At 37.1% G+C, this 13,580-nt stretch overlaps 1 long non-coding RNA gene across 3 annotated transcripts in view; it reads left to right on the top strand.

Moving 5' to 3' along the window:
• LOC134516586 (uncharacterized) overlaps positions 1 to 13,580 on the top strand; it is a 53,973-nt gene that overhangs the window by 7,848 nt on the left and 32,545 nt on the right. For all 3 annotated transcript variants that reach the window (XR_010071367.1, XR_010071366.1, XR_010071365.1), the window contains exons 2-3: positions 2,346 to 2,459; positions 11,393 to 11,488. This is a non-coding gene — a long non-coding RNA (uncharacterized LOC134516586). The remainder of the gene's footprint in view (positions 1 to 2,345; positions 2,460 to 11,392; positions 11,489 to 13,580) is intronic.

Here is a 13,580-nt window from a genome sequence, read left to right as displayed (position 1 = left end):
CCTTTAATACCTTTGTAAATATGGTTTTCTTACCTTCATGTTCACCAAAACACTGTGTCATTAACACTGTACTTTCATCTCTTTTGGCCTGGAGCAATAACGTCATAAAATTTACATCTCTGTTATTGTCCTTCAGTTCTGCTAATCTTCCTTAACGGGGCTGTAAATAACACCACTCACGTTCCCTTTAAAATAAAAAGTAAATGAAAACGAGGGAGGGAAAGTCTGCAAATAACTCCTCCCAAGGCCATGACCTCCTCCATCTCCCACGACCAGAGCAGGTAGATAAGGAGGTTACATATGAAAGCAACCCTTCTGAGTGACTACACCTTAAATCAACTTGTGGATCAAGCTTTGACAGGTGCTGATATGAAGGGCTGGCAGAGGCCACATGGGAATTGTGTGCTACATATCTATTATTTTCCTGGTTCCCCAGGATATCTGAAGAAAGCAGAAAGAGTGAAAATCTTCCATCTCTATAAGCAGTTCTTCACTCCCCTCTCACTAACGGATCTGCAGCTCTTCTGCAGCATTATAGTGTTCTCAAGCCATAATATTTCACTCCAAATATTCTTTTGCTTGAGAAAAAATACACTGAGGCATAGAGCCAACAGTTGAAGCGCTATGTTTTCATCAATTATAATTTCAGTTATTACTTTGGGCTTGCATCCAAGTGTAAATTGCTAACACTTTATGCAGTTTCCACATTAATGGATAGTTAAATGGTACATCTAATACAACAAAGATAAAATTATTACAGTGGTAAGGACATTTCCTTGATGTACAGTTCAAAACTTTCTGTGCTATTTTTTTGTGCTACATTAAAACAATATGACAGTCATCGTCCCATTATAGAAAATAGCAAACACAGATAGAAATAAAGACAATTTCTTACCAACAAACCCTGCCACCCAGAAAATAATGTCTGTTCTTTCATGCTCTTTTCAAGTTCATCTGTTTCACGCAATTGAAGAGCTCATACCTTTGAATCTGATAAATTAATTATTCGTAGAGAACTCTTATGAAGAAGATAATAAATAGATTAAAAAAAATTTAGAAAACATAGATCAAAGAGTAATCTTAAAGTCTAAATCCATAGTAGTAGCCCAAGAGGAATATGCAAACAGACTTTTAATCTTTCAGCATAGCTGCCTCCAGGCTTAATTTGAATTCAACACTTTAGAGTATGCGAAACCAAGTAAAGTGTCAAATTTTAGAGCTGAGTACTTTGGCTGAATTCTAACAAAGCAGGTGAGTGTATTAAACTTCAAGTTTTTATGCAGCTACAATAAGTATGTATATTCATGAAATCATATGCTGTCTGGTGGCTTTTTCGATCTTAGTGGTTTTATCACTTTTTATCCCTTTTAAAGTGAATATCCCAATCATTCCGGTTTACGGTGCTTTACTTCCTGTCATGAAGCAGTATCAGAAAGTGCAAACTGGATTCTTTTTTAACTAATTATGAATTGAAGATGAGTACAACAGATGAGGTCCAACTGCTAATGTGCGTTTGGTCCGCAGAAGCTGATATCTGAGTAAATGCTCCTGAAACGTATGTGGTGTGGACGTTGCGTCCTCGGCACCAGCCGTGGTGGTCTACAAGCCTTCTCCCGTGGGGCTGCACGACTCCCTCACCCAGGCGTAACCTCAGCATTCTGAGTCAGAACTCTTGTCTTTTTGCAGTCAGTCTGGTTCTCGGGGTTTAAGGACAAAAGTGGGCATATTCCCTTCTAGTCCAGAGCACTTCAAGAGTGAGTCTCGGAGAAATTTCGAAAATAACAAGAAGCCTAGGTACATTATAGAAAGGGGTAGGAAAAGCCCAGCAAGGGTGGATTTTTTAATTTATACAGAGTAATGATTTTATCTTTGGTCTGCCTCGAGCAACCACAAAAAATTACGCAGTTTGTAAAGCTAGAGGTAATGCCACAGAATGCCTATATATATGTGTGTGTGTGTAGACTACATGTTGCGTGGGTTCAATCCCACTGTACTTTACAACCCTGTGTTAGGCAAGGAATGAGAATACATCCTGAATGCTTTCATTTAAGAAAGCAGGTGAATGCTGTTTTCATCACCTTAATATTACCTTTCTTTGGAATATGTAAATATATAGTCCCGTGAATTTACATCTATCAATTACATTTTAATAAATACAAGATTTACATGTATCATATAAAACAAAGATGAAGGCTACACTGTGGAGCTAACCCCTCAAAAATTCCCTCAGACTAATACATAGAGTTTAGTGCTTAGCTGAATAGAGAGATACACTAACTGTGTCTAATCTCTTTCTTTTTTCATGTCTTTTTCTTCTGTGTTGTGTGGCAACGTCATCTTTGAAGATGCTGTAGCTGGAATTAATCACTTCTCTATATACCAGAGCACTGGCATCCTGAATTTGTTACATCAAAGGATATTGACTGAGAAGACAAATAATTAAATGACCCGTAACACAGGTAAATGATACTCTTGGGATCAAAGGACTCCCCTATGAATACTGAGTGCTGCTCTGTTCTGCCAGTCATGGAAAGTGTCATTTGGTTGCAATGGCTGTAGTGAGGTAGCTTTTGTCAGTCCTTCAAAGCAAGGGTTTTCCAAACAGGATCTTCCTGTTTGTTTTCCTTGTTTGCTAATTGTTCAGAAAATACTAAGATGAATGTAAGACTTGGTCAAATATCAATTCATAGGACATGGCTGCATTAGTACCTGCAGGCTAGGCTTCTGAACCACTTTCAAGTGAAAGAGAAGACAGTCACCAGTAACGTGGTTTGGAAATGGATGGAGATGGCTGACTAAGAATTTCCTGGTGCAAGAAAATATTATGCAAAAGATACTACCTTTAAATCTTACCTTGAACCAAGACTGTTGTTTTTAGTTCTCGAGAGTGAGTTAAGCTTAAGATGTTTAAATCACAGTCTTCTAGTACAAGAGTGCCCATGTAGAAAGTTACGTAGAACAGCTGCTGTAGCTGTAGCTTAGACTGTGAGAGCTTGGTTGCATAGAAATACTGTAATGTGCCTTCCTTGAGTATGTTTTCCTAGGAATCATGGCTGTGTCTGTCAGCGCCTCTGTTCTCTCTCTTCCTCACTTTTTTTGAATATAAAGATCTTATTCAGCTGTCAAGGTTAATACTTTACATACCATTAGCTTTGAACCTGGTTGGATATTTCACTGTGGTGCAAATAAATCATGAAACTAAAAATCTACATGAGTATTAGAAGGCAGAAATAATATCTGTGCTCTGAAGCAGTCATTCTTCATGTTATAGCTTCTCTGATTATGATGGATAAGAGCTGCTCTCCTGCAGCAAAATAATTTCAAATATATTTGTGTGAATGATACAATATTTAGAAGAAGAATAAATGAAAGGTATTGTGATTGTCTAGAAGGTGATGGCTGGATCAGTAGCTGGTATAAATTTACATACTGCTATTGAGAGTCAGAGATATTACTAAATGACTCAAAACTTGAATATGTTGCCTGATAATATAAAAATATTTCCATTCAAAATGAAGCAGAAATCTATAGCTGCAAGGATTTTTGGAAGATTTATTAAATACTGTCTGCTATAGTAAAACATATATTCAGATGTACATATAAATAATAATCTCATGGATTTCAACTGTTAGCCAACTATATACAAATTCTATACTGGTGTGATGGTAATCTGGTATGATTAATTCTTTATGCAATTTCATGTAAAATAATTGTTCACACACATTTGTTTTCTTTCTTACTATTTTTTATTACCTCATTAAAGTTCATGGCTTAGATCCACATTTTCGGTGAGGTACTTCCCATCACTATTTAAAATTAACTTTCTCAACTGATGGTGCTCTTTCTTTTCTGCTTCTGCTTTATAAGGAGAACAACAGTCAGCAGGAACTACATCTATCCGTCAGTGCAGAAACAGTACACTTTATGGGTTGATCCTAAGGAGCAATAGCCACTAAATCTCAGAATAAGAAAATAGTTACTTCACCTGTACTGTGTCTGTACTCGAAAGGATTGCTTCCCCTTTGGAGTCACTCATATGGGAATTTTTTAATAAAAAATGAATTAATTTCAGCCCTGAGGATGTGGCCATTAGGACGAACAACTCACTCCCAGAATTACAGTTCCCCTTCTGTAACTTGTGCCTTGAGCAGGAATGGGCTATTAAGTCTAAGTTGCCCCCTAATTGAATTAAACTGTAAAAATCTTCCCCACTATGACAGAGCCAGATTTACATTCCAGGAAAGACTTGTCTAACGCCAGGATCTTTACTGGGATTCTCTACAGCTGAAAAACTTTACCAAATGTGATAGAAATAACGCTGCTAGTACTGGGAGGAGAAGGAGGATACCCAAGTGCAGAAATTACCCGCAGGAAGGTTTACAGCTGTTCAGGGTGGAAGATGACATGTTGTCTTCTTACAGAACATAATAAAGCATAAGTAGAACAATATCTCTGAATAATAATAGAAGGGAGCACAGAATTTTAATCTGGTAAAGTATAACTGCATGTCCCTAGTAAAAGGTCTTCCTCTCTACTGTGTGAGCATGGTTGCTTCCTGTCTCTTAATGGTTAGGAGAGTAATTAGGTGATGATTGTATGACACCTTTAATGTTCTAGTGGCTTTTATAAATATAAATCATTAAAATTAGTTTTGTTGTGACTGGGCAATAATGTCAGAAGTGATTTTACCTCTGTATAGTGGTATCTGCCAGCATATCTGTGAAAGACTCAGTCTTTGTCTTTACAAGAAGGTTAGGTTGATTTGCTGGGAAACATTTCTGCAGTAATGCAACTCCTGTATGGATATTCTTATTTCAAAGTGTTTTCACAACAGTTCAGCTTAAATGTGTTTGCAATCCGATTCTTAACCAAGAAAGATCCAAAGTGTATGATGATCAGAGGATCTCTTCATGTTCAGAGAAATTTGAAGAGAAATTTCTTTGCAGTATTTAACATTAGTTTTTGTGTTGAGAGCCTTCAAGATGGAACTGAAATTAATCTCTACCTAGTGACAGCTTCTCTTTGCAATAGCAACTTCATGAGTAAGTACTTTTTCACACTTACACCTCTTTTCATTGTAGGGCAACATTTTACTGTCTATACCAGAGTTATCTGGTGTCCCGTCCTGGTATGCTCTCCCCTTTGAAAGTGACGTTATAAATCTTCTTAAAGCTATGTCTCACTTAGCTTGAGAACGCGAACATAGATTTATTTTAATTTTTTTTTAATTCTGTAATTTAATGGCATTTTTAAATACACTTACTGTGCTGGGAGGTTGGTCCCCTATATCTTCTATTAGTTAAAATATTAGAAAGTTCACTTTAGTTCTGTTTAGAACGTATGCAAAAACGTGGGCTGCAATTCAGAAGCAGGATTGAACGTGTATGCTTGATTTGGATCTTCCAAGCCACAGTTCTGAGTTGTGAAGTGCTCTCTTATCTTTGTGTCAACGCTGAATAATTTTTTGCTGGATGTATCCCTACAAACATGAATTGTTGAGAGCATGAGAACATTGGATGAGGAACAGTAGTTTTTAATCAAAATAACTGCTCTGTAAATTAAATGTCTTCAAAGCAATAATAAAAAAATAAATTAAAGACCAAAGAAACTCAGTTTACAAAGAAATACAATTTACTGTGTTTTTAAATAAAAAGTGGTAGAATCTGGATCCTTGTTAGGTTCATTCACCTTAGAACAACTTGTAAACAGCTCATGAAACCACAAATGCCTCGTACAGTGTTTTCTCTCAGAAAACCTTGTTTACACAGAGATTTTCTGCTAAATATATTTATATGACACCTGAAGATAAAAAAAAAAAATATATATTTCTTCTGTTATATATTCTTTCCTTACTGAAGAACTACTTGGTTGAAAGAAATTATTAAAATAGTGGACTGTTAAAACCTGGTCAGTGAGTGGTTTATTCACTATCTTAAATGTGTTCTCTGAACACGTATTTTAAAAAATAATTTGATGTTTAAGCAAGGCAGGAAGTATTTGCAGCAAACACTCTATATTTTGATAATTTTAAAATTTTACAAATTTAAAACTTCCCATTTTATTATTTTATTTCACTTGTTTTGACCATGTTTTCAATACCAGGAACATTTAATGAGATCTTGAAAGGTTAAAAAATAAAACAAAAAAAAAAGTTAAAACTGAACTTGTCTTAACAACAGTGTATATATTGGGAGAGACAGTTTGCAGGATTTTTTATTACCAAGCCATTTAAAATAGCGTGAGACTTTTGCATTGAGAAAACTTGCTAGAATAAAATGACGTGTTTTATTACTTAGTCTGTTAATTAAGATATGGAAGGATTTTATAATACAAAATTCTAGGAGCCACTTCCCTTGAGAGGCAGTGACTCCCAGTGAGGTCCTGCACACACCACAGACATTTCCCTGTGCAAGACCAGAACTGGGCTCTTACTTCTGAATGTTGGTTTTCTTCCAGTTCAGAGTTAAAGAGATACCGACTACTGAGAGGCCTTTGTCTTCCCCAGAAGCAGGATGTGACCGATCACTTTTTAACTCGGTGGGAAGAGGGAATCTGGACGCAGCTGGCCAGGAGACACGGTCTCCCAGCTCCTGCAACCTTCCTGCTCTGCACTGAGTAGCTTTTTTTTGTGATATTCTGAACCAGGCTGCGGGAACGCAGTGAGAAGGTCTTCTGCGTGAGGCACCAGCTCCCGCTGAGGTCCTGCAAGCAAAGCAGCATGTTGCCTAAAGGTGTTGATATTTTCTGCTTATTATAAAAAGAGCGAGATAATGTATTTTACTGTAGGAGGATTTGACAAGGCCTAAACTGGATAAGTGTTCCTGGACTTGCCTACCATTACCAGAAAGCAATTGTAATTTAGATATCCGTTTTCATAGTGAATTGATTTGTTTTGGGAAAACCTTTTTTGTGCTAAGGACAAGCTGGATAGGTAATAGGAAATAATGTTTATGGCATAAACCAGGGATTTTGGATTAATGTTCGTTATCTGACAGAACAGACATTCTCTTTGCTTTCCTAAAAAACACTGACAATCTGAAAATGATGCATTATAATTAGGCTGCTCAACAACTACCATCTGAAGCTTTGTCATACAAGGTCAATTTCTTGGTATTTTTACTCCTGTCACTGTGGTGAGGAACAAAATGACTTCTTCCCTGTACATGTTATACCTTGCAACCCAGCCCTGAGCTCTTCCAGTCATCTCCTAATATGCAAAAAGGAGTCTTCTAGTAATTAGTCTGTAAACTACTTTGTCCTTCCTCTTGCTTCTTTTCAGTTCTGGGCAGAAGAAGCAGTGCTGGTGTAGTGCGGGTACTTGAGACCTAAGGAAATGGGTAGGATCCCAAAAACTGAAAAACTGCAGAAATGCTTTGTCCGTGAGGCAAGAAGGATCAATTCCAAAGCCTTAGGCTTTCAGCAGATCTTCTGGACTTCGGGGAGAAAGAGGTATTGCTTCATTAGCTGTACCTGGTCTGTGGAGAAATGGAGGACTTCTATATCAAGGCTGAGTGAGGCACCTTTGAAAAGCAGCAAATCAACCTAATTTTTATAAGGCGTATTATAAACTTTCTAAATATCCAAAATCAAAAGCAATACTTGAGTATAGATTGCATTATACTGGAGAATTTTAAAAAATATTTGCCTTGTACCTTTCAGTAAGCTTCAGCAGCTGATTAATGTTCACGTAAATTAAGTAACTACTATAATACTGCTCTACAGTCTCATTGTAGAATTATTATCTTCGGATGCCAGCGTTCTGTTGACTGAAAAGTGGGGAGGAAACCAAACATAACTTCTGAATTTAAAGTTCCTCCTTTTGGAATTTAGACCAGATGTGCTCTGTAAAAAAAGCCCTGGTAGTTTTATTAAGGCCATGAATTGGGGTTGTAAAAAGGTGCTGAAGCAGCTTCATGGGTCGTGGTTCATTAACTCTAATTGATATGTCTGGATTCCATCTGATGATGATCAGGTCCTTCCTTTCTCACATCCTTTTTCTCACTGTCTATAGGTGACCAGCTTCCAGAGCTACCTCTTTCAGAAGTATTTCAAACAGTGCACCTGGGTAATCTTCTAAACCACTTCAGTCATACTTGAACGTGTCTTTTTGTTCTTGGATTTGCTCCTTTTCTTGTACTCTTCCTGTGTGGAGCTTTCCTCTGGAGAGAACAGAACCATCATTAATGGAAAGAATTTTAAATTTTGAGAGATTATGTCACATAAAAGTTTTCCTACTTGACAAGACTTGTTTTTGGAGGTCAGAAAATTCTTACATACATTAAAAATAGAAAATGTAAAAGCCTTATCGAGCACCAAGTGCCTTCTGATTTCAGGCTTGATATGAGGGAGTGAAGAAGCAATGTTTTACATACCACCCACGTAAGACAACCACGTAATTTATAGTATGTGGCCATCTGTGTGTTTCCCAAGTTCTTGTTTCTTTATTAGAATTAACTGTGTGCCAAAAGCAGAATATTAACTCTACAGGCAGTGGAAAAGATATGGAATAGGTAAAGAATGTTCCTCCCTTTATTTCAAGCTGTTTGTGACTGAAAGTTATGATTGGTGTCCTAAGAACAGGAATTAATGCTTTCAGACCTCACGTAGCACCTCTCTTTTTAGCAGTAAATATATGGGCACGGAACTACCTGTTTTCCCCACTAGAATTAAAATATTAAAATTTTCAGAACTTGGAATTTATTTGGCAAGTCTAATTCCAAAGCATAACTAAAACCTCATGTCATGGTAACAGAAGGAATAATCTTTCATTACTATGAAAGATTACAATTTCATTGGCTTTCAGTGTGATTTAAATACTCTTAAGTACAGTTCTTTAAAATAAGTAAATAAAGCTGTGTTGTTAAACATTAATTTCATTAGCATGATTGGTGCTAGGGGGTTTTCTGAAATCAAGAGATATAAGAGCTGTAAATCTGAACACGCTTTCTGAGTTTATAAAATCAAAAACTAAGATTCCATAAAGTTGTCTTTTCTCGGCTCTTAATGTTGTTATAAGTATTCAAAAATCTTTAATTTTATATCCCTGATATACTATGCCAAAATAAAATAATCAAGTAACTGTAAACATGTGAAACAGTTATAACACTTCTCATATTACTGGTTTTAAATCTGTTTAATTGACAATACCTGTAGACCCTAAAAATTTGAAAAAAAAATGTTACAAATCCATTTTGCCATTATTATCAGACAGATAACTTCCTAGAATTATTACTGACATTAAATATATATAAATGTATTTATTTTTTTAAAAAGCTTTTTCTAGTGTATTCCATTTTTGTTAATGAATTTGTTTCCCTTCAGAATGCCACTGTCATGCCATGATATTTCTATCATCAGAACTGTCTGATACTGATTTCTAAAATCCTATCAGCATTTATGTTTCTTTTAAAATATTTCCCATATTCTAAAATAGCAAGAAATAACACAGATAAACTACTTTTCACTTCTGTTGACTTGCTAAAAAGATCACTTTTGTAACTGATAAATGCACCTCCATATAGCTATCTATATCACCTATGAATGTTAGCACGGTATTATTCTGTTTGTTCAGGGTTATTATCTGAGCAGTGGTTTAATCCATTTAGTTATAATCCTAAAAAATACCATATGCATAACAAAATTAAAACAGCCTCTCTTACCCATGTCTCAACATGCCTTGTGACTTTTATAAAAAGATTCTTCCTATTCCCTCAAAAAAAATCTGGTGCCATTTTATAGAGTAAACTATTTTATTCTGGGCTCTGCATATCAGCATTAATTTCATTCTTTTACAGCCTCCACTTTTTGGTTATTTATTCTAACTGATCCCTATTTAGCCGTGGCATGCTAAACTCGTTAATCTGTAATTCTGCAGTTTTCTCCATAGTATCCACGTGTCTGAGAGCATAACACAGAGATGAAAACTGATAAATTATTAGACAGCATCTCTGGTCTTTAGTCTCATCACACTTTTGTATTTTTATTGTCTGAAAATTGACTTTTTTCCTGCATTTAATCTAGAAGTGAGGAGCTCACCGGCCTTATTTTCATACTGCAATATCTTAACTTCAGCCTGTTGTGGGTCTTTCTAATTTTCTTTAATAACAGAAGGAAGTGAGAGGTGCTTAAATATAGTCATAAACTATTTTTATTTGAAGCTCTACCTTCTTTACTCTCCAGTGTTAATTTACTTCTTTGGCTTGTACTTTTCTTTTCCTCTGGGAAGCTCTACTAATTTCCTTCATGCTACAGTTTTCATACGCATCCTAGTCTATGTTTACAGATGTTTGACCTTTATTAGCTATAAAATAGTATATAGTTTCTGCTTTGATAGCATCTAAACACTAAAATTCATCGTTAAGGAGTTACTCTATTTCCACTTCTTTTCTTCTGGACCACCACTAGCTGTTTTTACATTGCAGTCTTTACATAAGCTGAACATTCTTAGGCTCTGATATCTGATCTATACAATCTGCCATCAAAGAAAATGAGGCTAACATGTATGTGACCTGTTGCATAAATTTGCAGTTAGGGAAAATATTACATTCCCTGAGAAGAATGCTGGTGCCTCTAGAAGTTGTGAAGTCTAGTTTGATTTTCTTTCTTTTCTTTTTTTGTTCCTCTACTCCTCCGTACTTTCTCCATAATTGACTGGTCCCGAAGTCCTTAGGCATCTGTGTTTTTACCTTTAAAATATGCACTTTTGTTTTTACAGACTTACAAAATACAGTTATCCAATACTTAAAATATTTGTCTAACCTGTTCTTTTAATTCTCTTCTCCTATATTTGCACTGTTACTGGACTCAGGTCTTTGCTTTTGCCTTAGCAACATACCTTTTTTGAATTGTTCTTTCTGTTTGGGCTCATGAGGCTCATTTGTCTCGGTATCAAACGTGGCCAATTTATGTTAGTGTAACAAGTTACAGATGAGCCATCCTACCTGTTCGTATGGGTGTTCTTAACTTGCCCCACATGCAAGGGAATTGCTGTTATTTTTCAAAACCCCTGTGTTTGTTTAAGATCTGCGAGCATAAGTTCATGTATACAGCAACAGGCAACACAGATTGTTTCTAGGGGGAGGAGGTGACACAGAGCTATAGAAACGTAGAACAGGAGAGGGGTGCTTGGGATTATCTAGACACTATTAGTAATTAATGCCTTTGGTATTAATTGCCTCACCATGTTTTCATTTTTTTATGAGTCTTTCTTGATATGAAGAGGTCACTGAAAAGCAGCTGGTTTTTACCTTAATTTTGCCCTCTTTTGCCTTGGTACTTCTAATTCCACCTCAGTAAATCCTAGTACTTTCTCCTGTGCCTCCTGACCCATTAGATTATCTGCTGTGGAAATACCATTAACAATCTCTGAATCTTTTGAAATTTGGGTTGTTAGCTTCCCTCAGGCTGGAAAGACTTATTGAGAAGGTTTCTGGAAGTCAGGAGCATCCCTTGCCATGGAACAGGGCATACAGAAGCCTTCGACTCAGAGGTGAGTAGATTCCTCATTGTATTTAGATGGAAGTTGCATGAAATCCAATCATGATGAGGAAATATATTGATTTAAAAGACTTAACATTTCAAAAGCACGCTTTATGAATAATTTTTCTTTTTAACCCCAGGCATCAGTCCTATTTAGTAATGAAAATATCTGCAGTGTATCAATCAATACACCAAAAACTTATCTACACCAGTTTGAGTACAGATTTGAGGCATTTTCACAGAAATCTACCCCAACCCTTCCTTCCAACCCTATAATCCACAAACAGAAGATATATGGAATTCAAGGCTGTATAGTGAAGAATACAGGAAACGAAAAGAAAACACATTTTATTTTGAGGTATGCTTCCAAGATTCCAGCCAGGTTATGCAAAAGCCTACCTAAGGTCACTTATCTATGCTTCTACAGCTGCCTCTATACTTCATGGGAACTATTAATTATGGGCCTGATGAGAGACGCCTGGGTTCTGTGGAGGCAGAGGCAGGATGAGAGTTCAGGATAACAGGAAGGACCATCAGAGCCAAGAAGAAGTGTGAACTAACTTAGAGACTCCCATTTCAAATGGTTCTAGCTACAAAATGAGCCTGAGTACATGCTCATGCAGGTAGCTTTGCAATATCTTAATATTTTTTTTAGGGCGTGAAGCCGGGAGAGATCCCTGAGATTGGTGAGTCCTTTCATTCTCATATTCTTTCAGATATGAATTCTCCTACGCAGAGAGAACTGGGAAGCCTCTATCCTACTCGCAAAACACAGTCCTCAAAAAGCCCTTTCTAAACACCACTCACCCAGACGGAGCGCAAGAGTATCATATTACTAAGGGAAAAGTAGGATTAGTAGACAGAAGAGAACAGGAGCTGGTGGAGTAATCTTATTTATTGCCGCCTTCTAACCCAAACTGTTAGTTTTTTAATCTGGGAAGGAGTCCTTAACCTCTCTGGCACTTACTCTGCTATATATTTATCAGCAACATTTACCTCCCAGGGAGAGAGAAAAACTTCTGTACACTTATGAGTTTGAACGGAGTCATTGAGTCACGAGTGTTACCCGACAATTCAAAAGCAATCTTGCGACTCCAATATGAATTGAGTTTAGTCCTAAAATAATATGTACCAATTCTTTAGGGATTCCTGGGAAATTCTTAATGTTCAGTTCTAACTCCCACATCATCAGTTTGAAAACACAAGGCTGTTTTTTCTTTCTTTTCTACCCTCCCCTGTAGTGCTTTTCAAAGGTGGCTTATTTTCCCTGAGTTTTGCCACAAAAGGGAGTTAGTAAACTTTAAAGCCTGTGTGTTGGGAGGCAAAGGAGTGACATGAAAGCACTCTGGTAATGTTTTTGTGTGTGGGAAGACTTGCTGTAGGCCTATTATGTTTCTCCAGAAGTTTTTTTGGGAAAAAAAAAAGCAAGACAAGTCTTGCTCCCAATGACCCAGACCCCTTGAATTTTGTATTTGATTTTGATATATCTGTCTCCGAATACCTCCATTTTATTCTGATCAGTACAAGGAATTCCATGGCTTGCTCATTGTGCCATTTTTGAGTTGAAATCCTAAATTCAGTCTGCACTTGAGGGAGCGGTGGCAGATGGTGCTTATGGATGGAAGCAACTCCTTGGTGCTTACACTGAGTGAACAGGGAGGAAAGCACTTGTTGCTATGGGGTTTTCCCCCTGCCAGCTAAATGATATATGACTAGCCAAACACCCGTTCTGGTTCGCTCCCTGGCTGCCCTGGCAATCTTCTCCTTCCTGGTAGCGTGCCTCTTCCAATGCTTCCTGCCCCACCCTCAAGGAATTTGGCGTAGGTCCTCCGGTGAGAGAGGAGCACAGCCATCACGTACATTACGATCTCTTAGCGGTTAAGGCCATTTGTGTAAGAAGTGGAAAACTTAATTTCAGTGCCGCCTTCAAAGGAGCCTAAATACACCAAAGAAAGTGCTGACCACCCAACCGTAACCTAAGCTGACAGCACAATCTATCCTGTTGCAAGTGTGCAGAAAATAATTAAAATTCAGTAGGCTGCTGCTGGGGTTTGTGCACTTGACCAGAGGAAGATGCACAAGCGAGTCTTCTGACAAGAAGA

Source organism: Chroicocephalus ridibundus, chromosome 5, assembly GCF_963924245.1.
Source record: "Chroicocephalus ridibundus chromosome 5, bChrRid1.1, whole genome shotgun sequence".
Lineage (NCBI taxonomy): Eukaryota > Metazoa > Chordata > Aves > Charadriiformes > Laridae > Chroicocephalus > Chroicocephalus ridibundus.
Note: the sequence above shows the minus strand (reverse complement) of the source record. Positions and strands in the feature narration are given on the sequence as shown.